General features: G+C 43.9%; 1 protein-coding gene and 1 long non-coding RNA gene across 16 annotated transcripts in view; one reads left to right on the plus strand and one right to left on the minus strand.

The window, feature by feature from the left end:
* Nucleotides 1–26,094, minus strand: part of Dlgap1 (DLG associated protein 1) — a 362,352-nt gene that overhangs the window by 82,534 nt on the left and 253,724 nt on the right. The window lies entirely within an intron of this gene.
* Nucleotides 519–20,156, plus strand: LOC114098724 (uncharacterized). 2 transcript variants are annotated; one of them, XR_003583772.3, is made up of 6 exons: nucleotides 519–678; nucleotides 764–929; nucleotides 9,732–9,906; nucleotides 10,290–10,397; nucleotides 11,870–12,015; nucleotides 19,894–20,156. It is a non-coding gene; the product is annotated as an uncharacterized lncRNA (long non-coding RNA). The 2 variants fall into 2 exon arrangements; XR_003583773.3 differs by lacking the exons at nucleotides 9,732–9,906; nucleotides 10,290–10,397; nucleotides 11,870–12,015; nucleotides 19,894–20,156 and adding an exon at nucleotides 2,603–2,773.

Genomic DNA, 26,094 nt, shown 5'->3' on the forward strand with positions numbered 1-26,094 from the left:
GTCGGAGCCTAGGGGGAGGGGAGGGAACAGCAGGAGGGGGAGGGGGAGGGGGAGGGGGAGGGCAATAACTCTTGCAGTCCTCCGCCTTGCCAGTTGGTAGTTACTAGTATTCCAGACACTTCCTAATGCCAGACAAATGCTCCAAGCCTCGGCATGTCTGGCTTGGAGATCTATTCAGCTGATAGTAGCTGCCTCTTCTGGGGAGAACAGGGCTGCGGCTGCTAATCAGACCCAACATTGTTCTCAGAAGGAAGAATGGAAAGGTTTGTTTCAGAGTCACATTTTCTTTTCTTTCTTTTTCTTTTCTTTTCTTTTTTTTTTAAGAGGCATCCAAATTGTTTTAACAAGTTACTACAAAACGTGGGCTTCCCGAGGTGAGGCTGTTTTGCACAGTGTGTGTACTGTACAAAGATCCAGGGAGGGAGGGATCAGAAAGTTAGAGTCATTTAAAAAAAAAAAAAAGCCCCAGGCACTTAATGCCTGGAAATGATGTAAGACGCAGCCACTCCTCTGTTAGAACTACAACCAAACAATGCTCCGGCCATCCACAGCAGCTGCTCTCCAAATGTCAGCGCCAGTCCCAGTCAAAAAAGCTTGAAATCTACCAGGCTGAAGGACTTGGTGCTGTGCCCTGGTCTCCCACATTTTCCCTGAGCGTTCTCAGGAACCTGGCAACAGGTAACGTGGCAACCTTTGACTTATAAAATGGCAAGTGGCATCATTTCAGGGAACAAATGGATTTTTTTTTTCTTTTTCTCCCAAGCCAGCTGCTTCTCCCCCCCAACACCGGCCCCACACCCAACCCCCATCCCTCCCACTCCAAAGTCTGAGAAAACAAAGTATTGCTGCGGGCAACCCTACTCTCGACAGTCCCCTTGTGGCCAAACCTGGAACAACACGTACATACTCAATGGCCGCTCGGCAGCAAGGTAAGTGGCGCTGCTGCGGAAGGGGACCTTGGCTGGACTTGTCTTCCAAAAACCAGAGTGGAAGTCAAGACTCAGAACGTCTTGCTTTATATACTAGCACCTTAAAAAAAAAAAAAAACAAAAAACCTTCTCCGGCTTTCGGGTAAAATCTAGGTTGCGGCTAAGGATTTTTTTTTTTTTTTTTAGCAGTAGCTATATTAATATTTTTTAAAGTAATAAGTTAAAAAGCAAGAACTGCTCTAGCAATGTTCACCCAATCTCTTCACATCCCAGTCAGATGGGCAGATGGCAATGAATGCAAAGACTGGGGATTCCTGCTGCCAGTGACTGACATTTTCCATTTTTATCTGAATTTGTACTGTATATGCAGACACCTCTCTCTCAGGCTTGAAGCATTTCTAACTGCCTTGCTGTCTTCCAGTGAGCCTGTTTGCAAAGATTACTTAAGATTTCCAGCCTGCAGGCCCAGCTTCCCGGAGAGCATGCCTCGCAGCCACACCTTCACTCTTTTATCTCTGTGTGGGGCAAACACCCACGAAAATGCTCAGGGCAGTGTTTTGAACCTGCTTTCTTCCTCCCAGGTCTGTTTCCACCCTGTGGTCTCTGAAGGAGCTTCTGGTAGCTCCAGCTAGCCCAGAAAAGAAGGCCTGTCTTCCTTCTGCTTCAAAATAACTGGAAAGGAAAAATGAGGTTCAGATCAAAGTGACTGTTCTCTTCAGGAAGTTCCGTTAATTAACTAGATTAGAGGGTGCTAAATGATGTTTGGATGAAGGTCATTTCAGAAGGTTCAGGGCCAGAGGTTCAGGTCTTAAGCTTGTAATATGTACTTTTAATGAAGTTTGACAGTAAGTTGAGTAATATTGGAAACTGAAGGTTTCCATATGTAAAACCAGCGGTTGCCTGAAATCAGTTTCAAAGGATCATCTTGAAAGTAGATATTTGGCTAGTATTTGCCTCGATCATTTAGTACTGGAGATTAAAAACCTAGGGTTCTGATTAAGAATCATTTGGCCAATGCTAAAGTCAATCGTAGCCTTCATGTTGAAATCAGGGCGTTTAGGACTTGGGGCTTACTAATTTCCAAGGAGGGAGTGTTGCTTGCAGTTGGGAATGTGACCAGGATTTCACGGCTCATTTTCCCGGCTTCTCTAACAGGTGCTGTTGAGTCATCCATGTACACAAATGACTGCCCGGGCAGTTTCATCTGTGAGGATTAAATTTCCATTTGTTCCATTACTTTATAAAGTGATTTCTACCAGTGAGTCAGATAGATCACTTCCTTTTAGATCTAGGATTTTTTTTTTTTTTGAACATTCATAATGATGTGTGTATTTTTCAAAATGGGTCCCAGCCAGGTCTGTTGGTCTTCCTGGTTTGAATGGACTGTTTACAAGAGAGGAAGACTCAGGGACCAAGGTCGGGGTTACAGGATTATTTAAGGTTTCCTGTTTGAGCAGCTGGTCTACCATCCCAGGAGGCTGGGATGGGGATCGCGCTAGGAGCAGGGAAGGAGATTTTTCTTCGAAGCCTTTCATCAGTAGCTTTCATTTCTTGTCAGATGTCACTTCTCAGCAATACGGTCCTATATTTCCCCCTGATCAGACTGAGAGATGGGAATTCACTAAGGATTGAAGAATCACAAGGTCAGGCATTGTTGTCTGTTTTATTCACAGATGTCACCACAATCCTTAGAACACATGCGTCACATGGTTGTACTATGGCTAATACTTGTTGCATGAAGGAACAAATAAGAATGAAAAGAGTCTTCCTAGAGAAGAATGAAAATGGATCAACAATCCAGAAAGAAAAGTAAAAGGAATAAACAGCAGAGCCATCTTCTGTGACCTGGGATGTCACAATACAGTCCGTCCTCTATATCCATGGGTTCTGCGTCTACAAGTTTAACCAACTATCAATCAAAAATATTTGAGAGGGCTGGGGTTGGGGCTCAGTGGTAGAGCGCTTGCCTAGCATGTGTGAGGCACTGGGTTCGATTCTCAGCACCACATATAAATAAGTAACTCCCATTGACAAATTTTTTTTTTTAATTTTGAGAAAAATCACACGTTTACAGACCTTTGTCCACATTATTGTTTCCTAAACAATACTGTGGACTGGCACAGTGGTGCACACTTGTAATCTCAGCAGCTTGGGGGGCTGAGGCAAGAGGATCCCAAGTCTGAGGCCAGCCTCAGCAACTTAGTGAGATCCTATATCCAAAAAAAAGGTTGTGGGGCTGGGGTTGAGGATGTAGCTCACTGGTATAGAGCACCCTGGGTTCAATCCCCAGTACTTTGTCCCTCAAGATACTGCATAACAACTATTCACATGGCATTTGTGTTGTATTAAGTATCAAAAGTAATCTCCAGATATTTTGAACTATATGGGAGGATGTGCAGGGGTTATATGAAAATATTATAAAAGGGACTTAAGCATCTGAGGACTTTGACATTAATGGGGGTAGAAGGTCCTAGAATCAATCCTTTGAAGATACCAAGGAGCAACTGTATTCCCACTTCTGTTTGATATAGGCCAAGTACTAGCCAAATACAATTATGAATGACCAACTTTTTTTTTTTTTCTCAGTACTGGGGATTGGACCCAGTACCGTAGCTGTTAACTCCACTACTAAGCTAAACCCCACTCTTTTTTACTTTAAAATTTTGAGATAGGGTCTCAGGGTCTCCCTAGGTCACCCAAGCTGGCCTTGAACTTGTGATCCTCCTGCCTCTGCCTTTGAGATGGCTGGAATTATAGGCAGCACCACCATGCTTGGCTAGTGACTGACCAACTTTTGACATGGAGCAATTATGTTAAACCCCAATCTAATTCCCAGTCTCGTCACATTGGGGGTTGGGGACTTGGACTTGGTTTAGTGGTAGAGCAGGAATTTGGCACGCATGAGACCCCAAGTTCAGTCCCCAGCATGTGTGCAGGACACACACACACACACACACACACACACACACATCAACACCAGTTAGTTTAGTAGAAACTACTAAGTCACCTGTGGCTTATTTACCTAATGTCCATTCTCTTTGCTGGGTATTACCCAGGAGGGCAGGAGGGATGGTTGTTGAGGACCCAGGATGCTAACCACCCTTTTCCTGTATGATGGCTTTACTTTCTTTCTTTTTTTTTTTTTTTTTAAGTTGTAGTTGGACACAGTATCTTTATTTTATTTATTTATTTCTATGTGGTACTGAGGATCGTACCAAGGGTCTTGCACATGCTAGCAAGCGCTCTACCACCAAGCCACAACCCTGGCCTTTAGCTTTACTTTTCCTTAGCTCCTTCTACTCATTTTCTTGGACCTCTTATCCTGTGTTCTGTCTGCTTGCAGACAAGATGGATATGTGAGCGCCAAGGACCATTCGTTCCTGCCTGTTCTGTTTCATGGGAATTAGCATCACCTGCTCAGTGGAAGGAACCTGGGGTCTGAAATAGGAGGACAGATCTGGATTGGAATTATACAACACAACCAATCAGGCAGTGAAGACTTTCCTGCCTTGTCACTAAGCCTGGTAAACTAAGAAGAGCTTGAGTGTCCCTACCCCTACAGCTGTACTGTACAGAGCAGCTGAGGGTTTCTACAGGGGACACATGTAGGATCTGCCTGGCTTCAGGAAGTGAGAGGCCTGAATTCACACTTAATGGGCATCCAGTCCGCCTAAGTCCTACCTGAGAATCCGGTGTGGATTTACCAGTAGCCCCTCACCCGCCAACTCCCTGGGTTTGGAGAGAAGGCAGATCTATAACAGCAGCCAGAGGTGCCCCCTGAGCCTGGTGCTTGGAGCAAGGCTTCCCCTGGAGCTGGAGCTTCTGCCTAAGGCAAACTGGGAGCCCCAAACCTGGGAAGACAGGATTTGTGTAAGCGCATAAGAAAGAAACACACTGCTGTTGCTTTCAGCTACCTGGGAGTGGAAGGCCCTCCTGCAGAGGCCGAGGGGGCTCTGGGCTGTGCAGCAAGGCACCCAATTATTCATCCTGCTCCTCTCCTCCTTCCTCCCTGAACCCCACCCTCCCCTTTTCAAAGGAACAACCATCTGTGGGATGCTGCATCCATCACCCACTTGGCCCAGAGAGGATGCCAGCTCCTTACAAATCCTCCAGTAGGATCAGTGCTTTAAAATCATACCGCGTTGTCCAGCTGTCATGGACAGAGGAGGACAGGAACATTTGTCCAGGTGTCCCCTTGAGCTCTTTCTCACCCCCACAGCCATTTAAAGTGTCCCTCAAGGCTGCATTTAAAATATCACCTTACTGGGCCTGGGAGGAGGTTGGTGGGAGCCCCATTCAAGCACCAACACGACAACAACGGAAAAAACAAAGAACATCTCAAAAACACCTTACAGTTTGGTGTTTGTTATTTACCAAAATTAAATAAAAAACCTATGAGCCATTTAAATAAATTTATTTTTATTATGAAAATTTGAAACAGTATCTCATTAAGTTGCCCAGGCTAGCCTGGAACTTGTGATGCTCCTGCTTTAGCCTCTCCAGTAGTTAGGATTGTAGGCATGTGCTCCAGAGCCCAGATTGTCTTTTTTTTCAATACTGAGCATTGAGCCCAGAGCTTCATGCATGCGAGGCAAGTGCTAACCTAGGAATCTCTCAAGAGTTTCAAATTGGTATCAACTTTCCTTTCTCAGTCCCCATCCTCCTCCTCATTCCTTGCCTGTTTAGTAAAGGCATGCACTTTTGCTAGTCTCATTAAATTCTTAAAACAACCCTGCAGAGGAGGTTATGATCTAATTCTGCAGATGAAAAGGAGAGGTTGATGTCCAAGTTCTCCCTGGGTGAGGCTGGCTTGGAACCTGGGTTCTTCCCACGAAAGCTTTGCTTATCTTTGAAAGGGCTCTCTTCTGCTTTTGTCCTTAAGATTCTCCTTTGAACCCTGTGAGAACAAAGTCCTAGCCTGTATCTGAACCTTTCTTTGGCTAAATGTGCTTGGAATTGGGAGCTTGGGGGATTTTAGATTGTTAATACATGGCAGACCCAGCAATCAAGTACTTGGAGGGGTCTACAAGAGAGGAGGTGCAGTCACACTGCAAATAGATCCAAGAACTGGTTTTAGGTAAAGGCTTTCAGAAATGTGGATGGGGTGATGTAGAGCCTCACGCATGCTAGGCAAGTGCTTTACAACTAAGCCTCAAGTTTCTTTTTTTTTTTTTTCTTCTTTTTGTGGTATTGGGGATTGAACCCAGGGCCTTGTGCATGAAGGCAAGCACTCTACCAACTGAGCTATATCCCCAGCCCTCAAGTTTCTTTTTTAAAACTGAAAGTGAGCCTGGTGCAGTGGTCTAAGCCTGTAATCCCAGTGATTCTGGAGGCTGAGGAAGGAGAATTGCAAATTTGAAGCCAGCCTCAGCAACTTAGTGAGGCCCTAAGCAACTTAGACCCTGTCTCTAAATAAAAAATAAAAAAGGGCTGGGGATATGGCTTAAGCACCCCTGGGTTCAATCCCCAGTACTTAAAAAAATAAAAATAAATGAAAGAAAAAGCAAAAAGAAATGTGGAAGGAAGAATGATGTCCCACCCCAACCTTCCCACCCTTGGAGCAGTAAAAGCTCCCACCAGGGGACATCTTCCTGCAGAGGCATCTCAAATTCTGGCCCTCAGTCCCTCCTATGGAGGGTGGCCATGTGTGGTGACACAGTGGCCGTAAGTGTGCCAAGTTTTACATCTTTAAGGGAAGGAAAGCTCCAGTATAGTACTTCTAACACTTGTCAACTGGTTTATCACAGTGTGCCCCACACTATATGGGGAGGCATCCATTTTTGGCTTTCATTATGATGGTAAGAGCGGCATTCCTAGAAGTCCTGTTTTGGTACTGGGGAGTGAACCAGGTTACTGGGGTGCTCAACCACTGAGCCACATCCTCAGGCCATTTTATATATATTTATTTGCTTAGGTCCTCGTTAAATTGCTGCAGTTCCCAAGTTGCTAGGATTACAGGTCTGTGCCACTACACCACACTTAATAAGGGCGTTTTAGCGTGTTTTTTTTTTTTTGTATTGGGGATGCAAGTCACGACCTTGCATGTGTTAGGTAAGAGCTCTACTGTGGATCTACCGCCCCCACCCCCTCAGGCCCGTGTGTACATTTTTTAAACTCACTTCTCCAACATTCTCTGATCCGCCTTTTCTTTCTCATCCTCTACCCTACCCTCAGGCCACAGTCTGACTTCACAGCAAAATAAATAAAGCAGTTTTTACCTTGGCCCACTATAATTTGTACTGACAGGAGGGCAGCCTCTTGCTAGGTGCAGCTGGGTGCCAGCTGATTTGATGCAGCTCAGGGAACTGTCTAAAGTTTATCTGGAAGGGCACTCTTTATTCATTAAAACTACCTAGTGCACAGTTTGCCAATCCTGCATGCCACCCCCCCCCCCCGCTTTTTTTAACCAGAGATTAATTTGGAGGCACTTAGCCACTGAGCCAGATTCCCAGACCCCGCCCCCGACTTTTCCCAAAGTTTGAGACTGGCCAGGTACAGTGGCCGACCCCTGTAATCCCAGCAGGAGGATTATGAGTTCAAAACCAGCCTCAACAATTTAGAGTGGACCTAAGCAATTTAGCAAGACCCTGTCTCTAAATAAATAAAATATTTAAAGAGGCTGATGATGTGACTTAATGGTTAAATGCCACTGGATTCAATTCCCAGTACCAAAAAAAAAAAAAGAGACTGGGTCTTGCTAAAATGCTTTGGGCTTCACTGAATTGCTGAGGCTGGCTTTGAACTTGATCCTCCTGCCTCAGTCTCCTGAGCTGCTGGGATTACAAGTGTCCAGCACAGCTCCCAGCTCCAATCCCATTTTATTTTATTTGGGGGTGGGTACTAGGGATTGAACTCAGGAGCACTCAACCACTGAGCCTCATGTCCAGCCCTATTTTGTATTTTATTTAGAGAGGGTCTCACTGAGTTGCTAAGCACCTTGCCATTGCTGAGGCTGGCTTTGAACCCGTGATCCTCCTGTCTCAGCTTCCGGAGCTGCTAGGGTTATAGGCCTCCGCCTATAATCCCATTTTAAAATACATGTTTTTTTGTAATGCAAAAAAAAAAAAAAGAAAAAGTACATGTATAAAGACATGAATTGGTGTGAACATACTTCATATAAAAGATATGAAAAATTGTGCTCTATATGTGTAATAAGAATTGTAATACATTCCGCTGTCATGTATTTAAAAATATACAATCAATTTAAAAAATGATATAAAAATGCATGCTTTTATGCCACAGTTTCAACACAAATGATAACAGAAATCCATGCAACAGAGCTTAAATTATAGAATAAAATGGGGTTAGGGGTGTAGCTCAGTGGCAGAGCTCTTTCCTAGAATTCACCAGGACCTGGGTTTGATTCCCCAGCCCCCTTCAAAAATAAAACGAAAACAAACCCTACAACCTGATGTGAAGGTAGACAGATATACTAGTAAACTACAGACATAAATAGTTAAAGAACTAGATGTTTTTATGACCTAAGACAAGCACAGCACTGTCTCCTGGTGTGGATTATAGCCTAGTTTTCAAAAGGAATCGTAAAAAGTAAAGGCAATAAAATATGATTTTATTTATTATTTTATTTTTAAATTTCTATCATTGCAGGTCAAAGATTTTATTAAATAATAACTTTGAGAAAAAGCAACTATTAACACTGCAAACCTACTAAACCAGTGGATATCAAGATATTGTGTGTGGTAGTTGGGGCTGACCCTGCTCATGATTACAACTGCTCCATTACTGTGGCTTAGGTCCGAAGGGACCCCAGTAGGTCAAAGCTCAGGTTCAGGAAATACAGGAAAAACTCCGAGGGAAGTAGAACTAGTCTGTGGATCGAAATTAGCAATAAAAGATTGGAAAAAGGATCACAGGGAAGTGAATAATTTTGGCGGTCGCTGCTCCAAGGTTCAGCCCTTTTGCAGTTTCTGATAACCTTGTCAGGTCCCCCAGATAAAGGCAAGTCTTGTCACCCTTGGGCACCTGGCTGAGAGGTAATAAAACGGTTGCCTTATCTCCTACGGGTGGAGTTAAGTCAAACCTCAGCCTGCGGTAATTACAGTACCCAGGAATTGCCAGTCCCTTTCCAAAAAAGAGTGGGGGGAAGGGAGACTAGAAAAAGCCAGAAGGCAGGAAATTGTGTTTGTCTCTCTTCTAGGATTTAAAAAAGAAAGCAAGCAGAACAGCAAGAAGTTTTCCAGGGAGTGAGAAAAACAGTTGGGCTAGCCTCCCCTCCTCTGGGGTTAACAGGATTGCCCACAGATCTGGCCCACGTGATGGTCAAGAAAAGAGGCTCCAGCTGAGGAAAACCCAGGAAATCTTCTTAGGAACCTTCCTTTCTAAATGTAAATGACTGAGTCATTGCTTTGCTAAGGAGGAGAGGAAGTTGCAATCACCCAGTGACTCACTCGCTGCTGTGAGCTCAGGCAGTTGGATAAAAAGTTTTTAGCAAAAGCGGCAACAAATCTGCTTTAAATACTAGCCCAGTAAGGGAATTCCTCTCTTTCGGGATGAATGCCATCCACACAAAAGAGCTCCTGTTGACATCTCTTTTACAATCTCCCCCAGGACACAGACAAGACCTTTTCAATAAACCCGGCTCAGAAACACCTATTATTCAAAATCTTCCTCTAGCAACAGGCTTTCACCACTGCCTACGGCTTTGCAAAATAAAAGATTTAGATGGAGAAGGATTGGGACTAGGGAAGCTGTGGAAAGAGGCAGGAAAGAAGTCCCTTTGACCTGGTGTGGTCTGAGAGTGTGCAAGAAGAAGAAAGTTAATGGTCTTTCCATTTTTCTAAGTGTCCAAGAAATGCTGGTGACTGTCTTGGACCAGTGACTGTGGATTCTAAACTGGATGCCAACTAGGTAAAGAAAGTAACTCCTGCCAACAGGATTGCTCAATGAAAAACCCAGGCCGAATCGAACCTATTCCCAGCCTTACAAAAGCCCTAATAGCAGCCCTGGGAAAGCACAGGTAAGTCTTTGATCTGAGCTGTTCCATGTAGAATCTTCTAGCTCAGCTCTCTGCCCACTCTGGTCCGCTAAATTCCTCTCCATCATTTCCACAAGGTGACTCCCTCTCTGAATAACACTGGATTATTTTCTGGAATTATATATAGTACTGCTCTTGGAATAGGCCTCAGATTAAGGAATCTATTTGTGTTTACCAAAAAAGTGAATGAAAGGAAGGGCATTTTAAAAATACTCATTATCTTTACCCTCCCAGTAGATGGTCAGTTCACCTTCCCCAGCTCACTACCTGACCCTTTATCTTTAATTCCTTGGGTCTTTCTCTCCTATCTCTTAAGCCCCTCTGGAATCATTCACTGTCCTCTTTGTACCCTTCTCTGTCCCTAGATCCTACTGTGCATCATCTCCTGTCTCTGGTGTCCTGGTAACTCCCTAACTCCAAGTTTCTCCATCTTCGGAGCTGTGACTTATTAATGAGTCATGACATCAGCTGAGGTGAGTCAAACCGCTTCACCATGTAGAAAACGAAAATGATTCAATAGGAAACATTAGCATGCACCATGTAGGAAAAGTACTGTTATGTGTACCCAGAGTGGGCAACAGGAAGAGAGGCAGTTTGTTGGTCAAAATATCTGGAGAAATACCTTTCTCATTGTTCTCACTGGGTCGACCTTGTCCCTGCTTCCAAACCCTTGTAGACAATCAGAGCAATAGTTGGGAATGTGTCACAGATTTGTCACTCCAGCTTGCTCTTCTCCCCCCAGGAGAAAGTCTCCCATCTGGGCCTCAGGGGATTCCTGCTAACCTGGTTCCTCTTCTCCTTCCTGAGCACTTTTTAAAAGTTATTCAGTCTACCACATTCCCTGGCTGTGCACCTGTTCCCTCTGCAGGGACATTCTTTCCTTTTCTTTCTATTTTGAAATCATCTTAGGTCTCACTGCTTCCAGGAAGACATCTGGATCATCCCTCTGGATGCCTCTTCTAGTTCTTACAAGGCTGAACTTCACAGAGCGCTTGCTACATGGTGGTTGTCTCCCAGTTCCCAAAAGCACTCTCAGCCCCGAGGGGGCATTCAGTAAATATCCGTTGTGCATCGAGTGCTGCATGTCCTACCTACACAGTTCACATCTCCTTGTGACATATCAATTTGGATAGTTCATTAGAAAGTATCTTAGCCAGGTGCACACGCCTGTCATCCCCACGGCTCAGGAGGCTGAGGCAGGAGGATCCCAAATTCAAAGCCAGCCTCAGCAACTTAGCAAGACCCTAAGCAACTCAGCAAGACTCTGTCTCATTGTAAAAAATACAGGCCTGGGGTTGTAGATCAGTGGTAGAGCACTTGCCTAGCATGTGTGAGGCACTGGGTTCAATTCTCAGCACCACATATAAAACAAATCAATAAAGTCCATCAATAACTAATAAAAATATTTAAAAAATTACAACAGACAGGGGATGTGGCTCAGTGGTTAAGTATTCTGGGTTCAATCCCTGTTACAAAGGAAAAAAAAAAGTACCTTATCTCTGTTTCTCAAAATTTTAGTTTTTATTTTACACTTCCCCATCATCCCCAGTTTATTTGTGTTTCACATACAACCTAATTAATTTTGAAATTTACAGACTCTTAAAAATCAAAATAATAAGACTGGAAGAAAGCTACTGGACTTCTTTGCTGCTCACTCACCCTCCCTTGTCTCAGATCTTTCATATGTAAATGGAAGGTCAGAACTCAATAATCTCTAAAATCCCTTCCAATCTAATACTTTAACCCTCTAACTTGATTTTTCTCCTTGGGAAAGGTTAAACAGCTTTTTAATAGCAGGAAATTATTTGCCTTTCTATGGATTTTTGAAAACAAGCAACACACAGAACCCAAAAAGCTTATCCAGGAAATATTCTCACTGTTGTTTTACCTTTAGATGGAGAGATCTTCGAATTTTATTTATTTATTTATTTTTGTTTTGAGACAGGGTCTTATGACATTGCGCATCCTGGCCTGGAACTACAGGTGTTATGGTTTGGATGTGAGGTGTTCCCCACAAAGCTCATGTGTGAGATAATGGGATTTGGAACTGTGGCTGCTATCTGTGGACCATCAGCCTCATCTGGCTTCATTGTAAATCTCATCTCATTTTGCTTGGTATAGTTCTATTCTAATGCTCTTGGCTAAAAACTGAACAATTAGCCATCAGGTAGACCTTTGCTTACTACTCTTATCTTCTTGAGTTCAATTATTCTTTATGGCAAATTCTATTATGCAAGAGATTCTCAGCTGTGGTAGCCCAACTGCCTTTGTTGGTAACATGGTGGGTGACTAGTGGGTCTCTGGACATGCTACCTCCAAATATGGCACCTTGGCATTTGAGGAAAAAAAAACAGAAGGAGGAAGGCTATTCACTTTTCCCTGGTAACATGCAAGGGCATGTCTCCTCTCTGCTTGGCATTCAAAATGTTAAAGAGTAGCCTCACCTAAATGGTTAAGATATTCACTAGTATGTAATCTTTCTTGATATTGACAGAACCCAGAACATCTGGTGACCTTCAGGGTACACCAGACTATGCAGCACCCTTCCTTATTCTTTTATCCTGTGCCTCAACTGACACAAAACATGTAAATTGCTGTGACTTTCACCTTGCAGAAAAGTAATGTCTATCTAGAGAACCATAGGAAGTAGCCCCAGGAAGTTCAGGTCCATTGTAATATGCCCACCTGAGAAAAAAGGAGAGACACACCCTGGATGATGAAGCCCCTGCTCAAGTGTCTCCTTCCTGCCCATTGGTCCCGCCTCCTTTCCTTTCCTATGAAAACCCTTTGTACACCTGATCCAGAAAGTGGTGCGCTCAGAGTATAGCCTCTGCACCCATCTTCTCAAGATGCCAGATCCTTAATAAAACTGATTTCTGCTGGGCTTGGGGGTGCACACCTGTAATCCCAGCGGCTTGGGAGGCTGAGGCAGGAGGATAGTGAGTTCAAAGCCAGCCTCAGCAAAAAGCAAGGCACTAAGCAACTCAGTGAGACCCTGTCTCTAAATAAAATACAAAATGGGGCTGGGGATGTGGCTCAGTGGTTGAGTGCCCCTGAGTTCAGTTCCCAGTCAACCGCCCTACCTCCAAAAAAAAAAAAAAAAAAAAAAAAAAAACCTGATTTCCTTCCCACCAACTCACCTCTACCTCTACCAAGTATTGGCTTTGGAGCATCGAGGAGCCAGAGCTGGGACAAGTAATACCCACCCTTCTTCCCTGAGCTGACCATCGAGTGACTGCAGATCAATCCCTCTCTTCTCTGAAGACCCTCAGGTGACAGGTATCCTGCCCTATGCCCAGAGGGGAGGGCTGTCCAAGAAGCATACTGTGAAGAATCTGAACCCTCCTGGCTAAGCTCCCAGCAGATTTTTAGATCCCACCCTTTGTCCTCCAATCATACTTATGTTCTACCATCATAAAAATACACACATTTCTCATTTTCTTTGGATCTTCATTTCTGAAGGCTCCCATGTCATGTAGAAATAAATTTCTATGCTTTTCTCCTGTTAATCCATCTTTGGTTATAAGCTGGTCAGTCAAGAGTTGGGTAAGGAAAAGATAGTACTTTTTCTGCCTTATATTGGAAAAGGAAGTATCTGGAATACTGTCAGAACTGGTGCAAATCCTGACCAGCCACTTTTAAGCCACATGACCTTAGATTATATATTATACTTCTGTGTGTGTGTGTGTGTGTGTGTGTGTGTGTGTTGGGGATTGAACCCAGGCCCTTGCACATGCTAAACATACACTCAAGCACTGAGTTACACACCTGTAGACCTTACAGATTATTTAATTACTTTATCCCCAGTGTCTTTATCTGTTGTGTTTGGATAACATTGCCTATCTCAGCGTAATGGGGTGAATGGAGAAGTTCTTAAGTTAGATGACAGTGTGGCACATACCATCTGACTCTTTTTCTTTTTCTCACTAAATTCAAATGATACAATAACCATCTTGAAAACTCCCGGAGGGAATTTTACCTGAAGGGAATGGATTTCACACTTCAAAGATGCTTTGAAGAGCTCTGTACATAACACACCTTCTTTTTTTTTTTTTTTAAATATAGAGTGAGAGAGGGAGGGAGAGAGAGAGAGAGAGAATTTTTAATATTTATTTTTTAGTTTTCGGCGGACCCAACATCTTTGTTTGTATGTGGTGCTGAGGATCGAACCCGGGCCACACGCATGCCAGGCGAGCGCACTACCGCTTGAGCCACATCCCCAGCCCACCTTCTTCTTTACCTTTTTTTTTTACATGGGGATTGAATCCCGGAATGCTTAACCACTGAGCCACATCTTCAGCCCTTTGTATTTTATTTAGAGACAGGGTCTCACTGAGTTGCTTAGGGCTTTGCTGAGTTGCTGAGGTTGGCTTTGAACTATCAATTCTTTTGTTTCAGTCTCCTGAGCCTCTGGGATTATAGGCATGTGCCATTCCTCCTGGCCCTTTCTATTTTTATTTATTTATTTATTTTTTGGAAACTGAGTCTTAAATTGCAGAGGGCTTCATTAACTTTCTGAGGCTGGCCTCAAACTTGTGATCCTCATGTGTCAGCCTCCCAAGTTGTTGGGATTGTAGGTGTGCACCACTGCACCCAGCAAAAGGCCTTTTCTTTCTTTCTTATTTGTTCTTTTTTTTAGATATACATGAAAGTAGAATGCATTTGGCATATTATACATACATGGAGTATAACTTATTCTAATTAGGATCCCATTCTTGAGGTTGTACGTGACGTGGAGTTACACTGGTTGAGTATTCATATATGAACACAGGAAAATTATGTCTGATTCATTGTCCTGTCTTTCCTATTCCCATCCCGCTCCCTGCCCTTCATTCTCCTTTGTCTAATCCAGTGAACTTCAATGCCCCTCCCCCATGCCTTTTCTTAATGATTGATATTAAAACTTCATCTTCCTCTGGTCTCAACTCGTTCCTCCTCTCTTTACAGAGGCCTTCCTGGGCCACTCATCTTGAGCTGACCACTCCCTTCCATCCCAGTGTAACAGTGGCCGCTCCTTGGGGAATTGTCCTTGGCAAAGTTACTTTACCTCTCCTCCCTAGGCCATTCCACTAGGCTGTTTCCCTTCCCTAATCCTCTTTCAAGGTTTATATCCCTTCCTTTTGCCCTTCATTTTAAATTCTAAAGGGAAGCCCTAACTAAATGGTTGATGTTAATTGCTATATAATCTTTCTTTAAATTTACAGAACCTAGAACCAGTGGAGACCTTTGTTACACCACCTCCTTAGTCTTTAGTTCTGTGCTGCAACTAACAAAGCTGCGAGATTTAATTTCCAAAAAAGTAATCTGTCTGCCTAAAGAACTATAGGAACTAGCTGCAGGAGGTTAAGGTCCATTTGGATATTCTGGCCAAGAAAAGAAGACACACACCTGGATGATGAAGCCCCTGTCCCAGCATGCAGCCTTCCTTCCCTGCTTCTCCTTCCCCTCCCTGTAAAAGCTCCTTGCACTGGGTGCGGTGGTGCGAGGCAGACATCCCAGGGGAGGCTACAGCAGGAGGATAACAAGTTTGAGACCAGCTTTGGCAACTTAGCAAGATCCTGTCTCAAAATAAAAAGAGCTGAGAATGTAGCTCAGTGATAGAGTGCTTACCCAGCATGTGTGAGACCCTGAGGTTCAATCCCGAGTACTGTTAAACAACAACAAAAACACATAAACAAACAAAAACCTTCACACCCTGAGCCCTCTAAGATGGAGCATTGAGGTTCATAGCCCCTTTGTCTTCTCAAGAGCTTGACCTTTGGATAAGCTCAATGCCTTCCTACATCTCTTTCTCTGTCTCTGCCTCTGTCTCTCTGTGTGTGTGTGTGCGCGAGAGTGTGTGGCTGGGGATGCATCCAAGCCCTCACTTGTGCTAGGCAAGTGCTCTACCACTGAGCTGCATCCCTAGGCCTCCCTCCTACCAACTCTCATCTCGCCAGGATTGGCTTTTTTGTTGATATTTGGTACTGGGGATTGAACCTAGGGCTGCTTTACCACTGAGCAACATCCCCAGCCCTTTTTACATTTTCGTTGTTGTTGTTGTTTTGAGACAAGATCTCACTATGTTGCTGAGCCTGGCCTTGAATTTGTGATCCTCCTGTCTCAGCCTCTCAAACTACTCTCAAACTACTGGGATAAATGTGCACCACTGTACCTCACTAAATATTGGTCATTGAGCAGTCAGCAGCCTGGACTCATTGCCCTTACTGATTTGAGAAGATACATAGAAAAAATTAAATTGTTTGTGATACTTGGGGGTGGGGGTAGCGCAGTAGTCAGGAGCTTGCCTAGCATGCATAAAGCCCTGGGTTCGATCCCTAGCAAAAAAAAAAAAAAAAAAGGAAAAAAGGTGAATGTAAAGATCTTTCTTTTTTTTCTATCTCTTTCTCCCCCCATCCCCAACCCCACCCTTTCTTAGCTAAAACTGTGACCACGGGATGGAGAGTGGTGGCTTATTCATTCTTCTCTTTAATCCAGAATTTCCGATTCGGTGCCACTGTGTTTGATGCAGCCCTCAGTAGCCTTCCAGTTGCTGCTGTCTCCTGACCCCTGGCTGCAGATCAGCAGCTTCACTCTCCCCCTTGATCATGCCCTCTGGAGTCTATCCAAGGCCTTCCCCAGTCTTTCTCATGACCATACTGACCTCACCCCATTGCAGTCACATAGCATGACTGGCTCTGGCCTCTGCTTTATTGTAGTTGGAAAATTTAGAGATTGCCACAAATTTCTGATATCTTGCAGAATGATTTCCAGTCAGTGGTTTCCAACTTTTTTCATGCTCTCTATGTCCTCTGTTAGCTCAGAAAGGACAAAAAAAAAAAAAACAACAAAAAAAACCAAAACAAAATCTTTCAAGTATGTCTCTTTTTGCCTCCATGGTCAACACTAATGGTTTCCAGCCAGTGCAGGTTGGAGGGCACAATGTGAGTAGAACCAGCAACTTGGTTCTACTCTGTGCAACTTCAAGTATGCACTTGAGAATTTATCATTGTAGATCCTCTTTAAGCTTTGCTGCAGCCTGTCAACCAGAGTGCCCATGTTACCATGGTAACAGGTAGGATACTAGCCCTAAACTTATTCATCACATTACCAAAAATCTATCAGACTGCATGATATTTAAGCATTTGAGTTTTGACTGGGTGTTGTGTCGCGTGCTTGTATTTCCAGTCACTTAGGAGGCTGAGGCAGGAGGATCACAAATTTAAGGCCAGCCTCAGCAATTTAGTGAGGCCCTAAGAAGCTTTAGTGAGCTCAAAATAAAAATAAAAAGGACTGGGAATCTAACTCCATGGTAGAACACTCCTGGATTCAATCCCCAATACCACAAAGAAAAATAAAAAGAACATAATCTTTGGATACAGACCTTGATTTAAAAGCGTGTTACCTAGGGAAGGTTGCTTAAACTTTTTAACCATATGGTTTTTACTCTGTAAAATGCAGATAAGAATGAATAACTTCCTTCTAGAATTATTGGGAGGATGAAATGAAAATAATAAATGTGAAATGCTCAACAGAGTATCTGACACATATTAAATGGGGCCAATAAATGATACTTAACATAAATAAGTGCATAAGGGAAATAATTCTCTTTGTTTTGTTTTAGCAGCCAATCCTGGTGCCCTATGGCTCTGTGCAGAAGACACAAGAAAATTTTAAACTGTGTATTTCTTCCACACCAAGGTAGTCAAACTAGGCTATCCATCTTCATGGCAGCCAAATATATCAATTATCTTGCATAGTGCCAAGTAGGTGATACTTGATAAAACAAATGGGATTACAGGCTAAGTCTCTCCTGTTTAGTTCAGTTATTAGTGGTGTTTCTTTTATATATATGTGTGTGTGTGTGTGTGTGTGTGTGTGTGTGTAAATTCTCATTTCACATATCTTTGAATTAATAGTTTCAGTCAAGTAGTTCTGAAACATTGAACATTTATATGTATTAGTCAGCTTTCCATTACTGTGACAATATACCCAAAGTAAGCAACTTAAAAGAGAAAAGGTTTATTTTGCCTCACGGTTTCAGTACATGGTTGCTCGACCCTATTGCTTTGGGCCTGTGACAGAGAACACATGGCAGAGGAGGTCTCTTCACCTCATGGAGGCTAGGAAGCAAAGAGAGACAGGATGTGGCCAGAGTCCTAATATCCCCTTCAAGGATACTTCCCTAATGACCTAACTTCTTTTCACTAGGTCTCCTAAAGGTTGAAGTACAACCACAGGGCTGCCATTCAAGCCTTCAGCACATGGACCTGGATGGGACATTTAAGATCCAAACTCCAGTAACATCTTTTATACAATTTTATTTTTAGCTATTCTCCAGATGTTTACATGAGTTAGAAATAAGCAAAACAACAAAAGCTTTTATGATACATATACATGCATACATATTTATATATATATACACACATATATGTGTATACATGTGTATAAATTTGTGTGTTTGTGTGTATGTGTTTTGCTGGGGATTGAATCCAGGGCCCCCCATGCATGCTACTAGGCAAATGCTCTACCCCTGACCTACAGTCTTACTCTAAATATACTTTGAACTCTGTCACTTTTCTACTGATAATATAAGAAGGATTAGATTAGGAACTATGTTAAAAAAAAAAAAAAAAGGTTTGAGCTTTAGTAAATTACTGGTAGCACAGGTCTCTAAGTTGCTGAGAGGCTGGCCTCAAACTTGAGATCTTTCTGCCTCAGTCTCCTGAGTTGCTGAGATTACATGTGCTGATTGCTATTGTTTTAAAGCACTAAGTTTTGGGGGTGATTTTTTACATAGAAATGGATAGAATAAAGCCAATCGCAGTGTGCATGCCTGTAATCCTAGCGGTTTGGGAGGCTGAGACAGGAGGATTGCGAGTTCAAAGCCAGCCTTAGTAATGGCAAGGTGCTTAGCAACTCAGGGAGACTCTGTCTCTAAATAAAATACAAAATAGGGCTGGGGATGTGGCTCAGTGGTTGAGTGCCTCTGAGTTCAATCCTCAGTACCAGAAAGGAAGGGGAAGGGGAAGGGGAAGGGGAAGGGGAGGGGGAGGGGGAGGGAAAGATAAATGAATAGAATATTGTCCTAAAACTTGGGAGTGGTAGATTTAAACCTAAGCTGGCAACTTGGTCTGACTAGTTCATGATTGTCTTCCAGAGTCTTTTAAAAAAAATTTAACCACATTTTAACCATTTGTAAGCATACACTTCTACAGTGTTAAATATGTTTGAACTATTGTACAACCTCCATCCATCTGCAGAACATTTGTCATTGCACACTGGAAGTCTGTATCCATTAAATATCAACTCTCAGGGCTGGGTATGTTGCTCAGTGACAGAGCACATGTTTAGCAAGGTTCTAGGTTGGATCCCCAACAAAGTAAAAAAGAAAACTCCTCATTCTTTCACCCCTATAGCCCCTGGCAACTACCATTCTTCTTTCCATTCCTATGATTTTTTTTTTTTTAACCAGGAGTTGAATTCAGGGCTACTTAACTACTGAGCTACATCCCCACTCCTTTTTTTTTTTTTTTTTAATATTTTATTTACAGACAGGATCTTTTTTTTTAAAATTTATTTATTTTTTAGTATTTGGCAGACACAACATCTTTGTCTGTATGTGGTGCTGAGGATCGAACCCGGGCCGCACGCATGCCAGGCGAGCGCGCTACCGCTTGAGCCACATCCCCAGCCCCAGACAGGATCTTGTGAAGTTGCTTAGGGCCTCATCAACTTGCTGAGGCTGGCTTTGAACTTCTGATCCTCCTGCCTCAGCCTCCTGAGAGTCTATGAATTTGACTACTCTAGGTTCCTTTATATAATTGGAATCACACAATATTTGTCTTGTGTGTGTGTGTGTGTGTGTGTGTGTGAGACAGAGAGAGAGAGACTGGGTTATTTCAAACACAATATACTAATAAATAATGTGTATTCATTTGTATATAAATTCATTAATAAAAGTTATATATATTTATTTATTTAATCCAGGTCCCATATGTCCAAGAAGCAACATGCCCAAGGCAGGATAAGGAAGGAAGGAAGGAAGGAAGGAAGCAGTATCTCTAAGAACCACAGTTCACAGTGTCGGGCCTCTAAAGAGATCTGAAGAAACAGAAACCCATGAATCAAGAATAAGATAAGGCTATTTGGTTTGTTTCAACCTGTGTGCCGTTTAGTTCCCTATCAGAGCCCTGCCTGGAGAATGAAATCATTTCCATCACTCAGCCCTTCCAAAGATCATCAAACACAAACACACCGTCTGCTCTTTCATTTCCTCTGTGTCCAGGGTGTGTACTGACTTGGTGGAATTTCTGGGACCAGCTGTGGATTACGTATCAAACAAAAAAACGGCAGGAAGTTGGCTCTGGGGAGAGTGAGCCTTAAATGCTGTTTGCTTACCCTGACTAGGAGTGAGCCTCTGGTGGCTTCTTAGACTGTCTCTGCCTTCCTCCCAGCTTAAGGGACATATGAAAAGGCAGTTCTGGGGTGTGGGACCTACTTTCAATGATTTGGTTCTCCTCTCACCACATTCACCCTTATTGTACCTAGACCAGCTGCTACACCTGGAAAGGATGGAAGTGATCTTTTTTAATCTCTCAAGGTCTTACCCCACTGTCCTGGGCTGAATTATGTCCCGCCTAATTCATACGTTGAAGTCCTAACCTAACTCTCAGTACCTCGGAAGGTAACCATCCTTGGAGAGGGGCTTTTTAAAGAGATGGTCAAGTTAGGAGGAGCTCATTAGGGTGGGCCCTACACCAGAATGACTGGTGTCCTTAGAAGAAGAGATCTGGGTGCACAGGTACAGATTAAGGGAGAGAGGGAGAGGACAGCCTCCTGCAAGCCAAGCTCAGAGGCCGCTGACACCTTGATCTTGGACTCAGCCTCCAGAGTGTGAGAAAATACAATCTTGTTGTTGAAGCCACCCTGTCTGTGGTGCTTTGTCACAGACCGAGACACCTATCAATGGGAAGTTCACAGCCCTGATGTTGGACTTCAGAAAAGTTTTGAAAGTAATAACCAAAAATATCCAAAGGCAAAAATCTGGTGTTTTGGTAAAGATTTTTTTTTTTACCGACTTCAGCAGGTCTAACGGAGGCAGTGAAGGCTAGGATCCAGAATGCCCAGAGAGCAGTAGGGTCACTTACTAGGTGTCTGGGGCATGATCAAGAGACACTTCATAGCTTGGCACTTGTAATCCCAGCAGCTTGGGAGGCTGAGGCAGGAGGATCGAAAGTTCAAAACCAGCTTCAGCAACTTAGTGAGGCCCTAAGCAACTCGGTGAGATCCTATTTCAAAATAAAAAATAAAAAGGGCTGAGGATGTGGCTCAGTGGTTAAGGGCCCTGGTTCAATTCCTGATACCAAAAAAAAAAAAAAAAAGTTACTTCATCCCTTCAATCCCTCTTCTCTTCTGCTGTTACTCTTTGACTCTTCGTCCCCCCAGCCCTTCCCACAACACTGCTTTATTATCCAGTAAGTCAGAAGAAAGGAGAAATTTGCATTTGCCCTTCTGACATAGCATTGTGCAAATCCTGATGCTGTTTTGGGTATTTTTGTTGGGCGGGCTGGGGGGTTGATATGGGTTGAAGAGGCAGCTGCTGGAGTCTAAGCAGGGGGGTGAATGGGTGGGTGGCAGGCAGAGGGGCCCCTAAAGATGGTGACATCCTAATCTATGACTGTTATCTCACATGACAAGGGGGACTTTCATGATGTGATTAAAATCTTAAAATGGAATGGTCATCCTTGATTATCTCAGTGGGGTCAGTGTAATCACATGGATACTTATAAAAGGGAGGCCAGAAGTTCAGAGACAAAGGACACCAGGGAAAGGGGGTGGGGAGGTTCGAAGATCTATCCTGCTGCTGGCTTAGAAGATGGAATTAGGGGCCACCAGCCAAGGAATGCAGGTAGATTGTCAGGGACAATCAACCACTGAGCCACATCCCCAGCCGTATTTTGTATTTTATTTAGAGACAGAGTCTCACTGAGTTGCTCAGCATCTTGCTGTTGCTGAAGCTTTGAACTTGTGATCCTCCTGCCTCAGCCTCCCAAGCCACTGGGATTATAGCTGTGTGACACTGTGCCTGGCTGCAGGTAGCTTTTTGAAGCTGGGAAAGGTAGGTAAATGGATTCTCCTTTTAGAACCTCAATAAAAAGAACACAGCCCTGATGACTCATTTTTCGACTCCTGACCCCCAGAACTGTCAGTTATTTGAGTTGTTTTAAGTGACCAAGTTTGTGGAGTTTGTTGCAGCAACCACAGGAAACCAAAACAGGATCAAGATCCTTGAGAACGGCTGCTATGACATTTAGACAGGCAGTACTCAGAGCTCAGAAAACAAAACGCAACGAAAAAGAGACAAAGCTTCCATGCCTTAAAAACAGGGTGCTCAAACGGTGGTCTCCCTGCCACAGTGCAGCAGCACCTGCGAACTGGTGGGTCCAGTCCTCTCAGGCTCCCCCAGCACTGTGGGATCATAAACTTTGGCAATGGGTCTGGTGACGGGCCCTTCCCAGGGTTCTGCTGCACACGAAGGTTCCCTGTAGAAAGATGTGAATGGGGCTTCTTCTTGGTGGATGGAGGGTACCTGTGGACCCTGTGTGTTTGTATTTATGCATGCGCATGTTTGTGTGTGTGTGTGTGTGTGTGTGTGTGTGTGTCTTGGGTGCATAGGCTCCCACTGAATGCACAATTACAATGATTATTTCATAACTTAAGCTTGGGTTGGAATCTTGGAAGGATGGGGGCCAAGTCATTCTCCCAAAGATGGGCTCTGTGGGAGGAGGGAGAGCCCAGAATTCAGCTTCCATGTGCTCACAGTCCCTGCCTCTTCAGGCTGTGCTGGTGTGAATCAGAGTGGATCCTGGTGACTGCCCGCACTATCCCCTTACTTGTCCCAGCCTGGGGCTTCCTCTAACTTTCCCCTCTCTCTGCCTGAAGCAATCCTAAATTGGCTAGGTGGGAAGATAAAGTACTCACTTTCAAAATGCCAGTGACCCTGTAAAGGTTGAAATCACACAGATATTGATTCCTGGATGTGTCTCTTAGTAGCTGGGTGACCATGGGTGCTTAGTTTCTGAGTCTCTGTGTATTTATCTGTAAAATGGGTACGCTGAAAACATGCCCTGCTAGAAGCACTGGGAAGACTAAATGAGGTCAAGTATGTTAAAGTCCTTTTGTCAAGGACCCAGAGCAAAGGAAAAGCTTAATACTGTGGTTCTTATGTAATGAATTATAATTAATATCTATTGTCATTTATATCAGCCTTATTTCCAAGCGTCACATGTTAGGAATACACATAAATACAGTTCAATACACATAAATATAGTTCAAGTTCACCTACATAAGGAATTCAATTTTTTTTTTTTTTTGGTAGTAGGGATCCAACCCAGGTCCTCACACATGCTAGGCAAGGGCTCCCACTTAACTTTGTCCACAGCCCTTGGGAGTCTTTTCACAGAGATTTGGAGAACCTGGCATGCAGGAGGCCCTGACTTGGATCCCCAGCACAGAAGGGGGAAGGAAAAAAGTGCCCTGGGGACTTAAGGTGTTCCTCGGGCTCCTGCTAATGGACCTTTTTGCAGCGGGGTGGGCCTGCACGGGGACCTGGCAGCATCTCAGCACAGCTGCTCGGGTACCTCACTGCCTGCATTCCTCTGACTGGTTACGACAGGTCTGGTACTTTTCCTCCCTCCTCCTCGGCAGGGCCTCCACATCGTGCAGACAGCTGCTGCCACATTCCACTGCTCCAGAAGCGGAAGTAAGGCTCATTCAGGACCTTTCTGGGTGACTTGACAGCATTTGATATGAGATTAACCAAATGCCAGTGTTGGGGGAAAACCAGCTTTCCCCTGAGTCACCTCCACCCGCCTTTCTCAGGACACAGACACTGAGCTTGAAGACTGCTGGCCTGTGTGATTGGAGGGTGTCAGCCTCTGGCTGTGGGCCCACTGGTGACCTGGTGCACACTGTGTGTTGGGAGCGTAGGTCTGACTGTGCTGCTGAGTGAGCCTGCGGCCCCTGGCCACAGTGTCCTTGGCCATGCCTTGTGCTGGGCATGTGTGGGTCTCTCTGCCTGCCATGCAGGGTGTCTGTCTCCTGATGGAGGATGAGGGACTATTCCAGTTCACCCCGGTGAAGCTGCAGGGTTTTTCCTCAGCTACCATGTGGGGACACAATGAAAGCATTCCAGGAAACCAGAAGGGCTGGGCCAGCCTCTGGATCTTAGAGCTGACAGCTGGGCCGCCAGGGGACTCCTTTCTTCTGTGTCATTTTCTCTGAGCTGTGTGGCACTTTTGGAGCAAACTCCACTTGGTTTTACGACTTAGCCTTCTCACAAGGGAAAAGCCTACTTCTTTTTCTCGGCAGAGTTTAATTTGTCATTCTACTAAGTCCCAAGTTTTCAATTCTACATAGGATGAAGGGACAGAATGGGTTTGGGGAACTTTATCATGTCCCCAAAAGTCACAATATAGGGCAAGAGAAATTAACAGAACACCTTGCCCTCTTTTTAACTCAAATTTGTTTTGTCTGTTCTGTTCAGCTATATGGAAGGATGGGGCATGATAGCATATCTTTGAGGGTACTTCAAGAGAAAAATAACCTAAATGTCAAGAAGCAGACCACAAAGATGCACCCCCCCCCCCCCAAGCTTTCTTGGTATGCTCCTCCTCCCTCTCCTTAAAAAAAAAAAAAGTCTCCCACACACAGAATCCACAAAAAGGAAAAACCAAAGCCAAGAATCCTTGAATCTGCCTGAGCACCTGCCTCAAGCATCTTCCACACCCTCTCCCCAGACTCCATAACAATGATTTCTATCTCATAGGTCTCTAAAGAGATGACTCGCTGGGTGCCACCTGTAATCCCAGAAACTCAAGAGGCTGTGGCCTGAGGATGACAAGTTTGAGGTCATCCTCAGCAATTTAGTGAGATGGTTCTTTGTTCCTGTCTCCCAAGCTTCCTGTCCTACTTCAAAGATATTTAACTCCAGACAGCTTGTGCCCACTGATCATATGACTGCCACATTCCACATCTACTGAGATCAAACTGTGGAAAGAATGGGCACACTCCACTTGTTTATATAGGTGGCCAAGACTATGAGCTCTTGAATGGGCACTTTCTGTCATCATACCCCATTAGAAATTGTGTGTGTTGGGGGCGGGGTGGGTAATGGTGGGGACAAGAGAACTTTTCAAGTGAAGAGCATTTCTGGGTGGGGGGAGGTGGCTGCTACCTATGTGTCAAGTTCTTCAAGATAGCACTACTCAAACCGTGCCCAAATGAAAAAATGATCATAGGCTAAATTAGCAAATTACTTTCCTGGAGATTAGATTCCAGGCAACCTCAAGCAATTCATGTTGGAAAATAGTTTGCTTTAGTTTAAGCCAATTAAACCGAAAGCACAGATTTTAATTCTGAGGGACAGAAAGTAGATTTGGGGTTGCCAGGATTTAGAATTAAGCGGAGCGTGACTGGTAATTGGGGAGATAAAAGTGTTTGATGAGCCAGGTGAGGTGGCACACAACTGTAATCCCAGCAGCTCGGGAGGCTGAGACAGGAGGATCCTGAGTTCAAAGCCAGCCTCAGCAAAAAGCGAGGTGCTAAGCAACTCAATGAGACCCTGTCTCTAAATAAAATACAAAAATAGGTCTGGGAATGTGGCTTAGTGGCCAAGTGCCTCTGAATTCAATCCCTGGTACCCCCCACCCCCCAAAAAAAATGTTTAATGGTAGGTTGTGGTGTTGATTGTACAACTCTGAAATTATTAAAAAATCATTGAATTGGCTGGGCATGGTGGTGCATGCCTGTAATCCCAGCTACTCAGAAAGCTGAGGCAGGAAGATGGGAAATTCAAGGTCAGTGTTGGCAATTTAGCAAGGTCCTGTCTCCAAGTTTAAAACAAACCAAACAACAACCAAAAAAAGGGCTAGAGATGAGGCTCAGTGGTAAAGCATCCCTGGCTTCAATTCCTTGTATCAATAATAAATAAATAAACAAATAAATAAAATAAAAAATTTTTGAGTTGTATGCATTGGGAATTTTATATGTGAATTCTACCTCAATAACATTAACATTTTAACTCTAAAAGAATTACATGATCTCACACACACAAAAAAGCTCTAATATTTCATTGATACTAGTAACTTTTGTGTGTGTGTGTGCGTGGGTGTGTGTGTGTGTGCATGC

The sequence above is a fragment of the Marmota flaviventris genome, chromosome 16 (genome assembly GCF_047511675.1).
Source record: "Marmota flaviventris isolate mMarFla1 chromosome 16, mMarFla1.hap1, whole genome shotgun sequence".
Taxonomy (NCBI): Eukaryota; Metazoa; Chordata; class Mammalia; order Rodentia; family Sciuridae; genus Marmota; species Marmota flaviventris.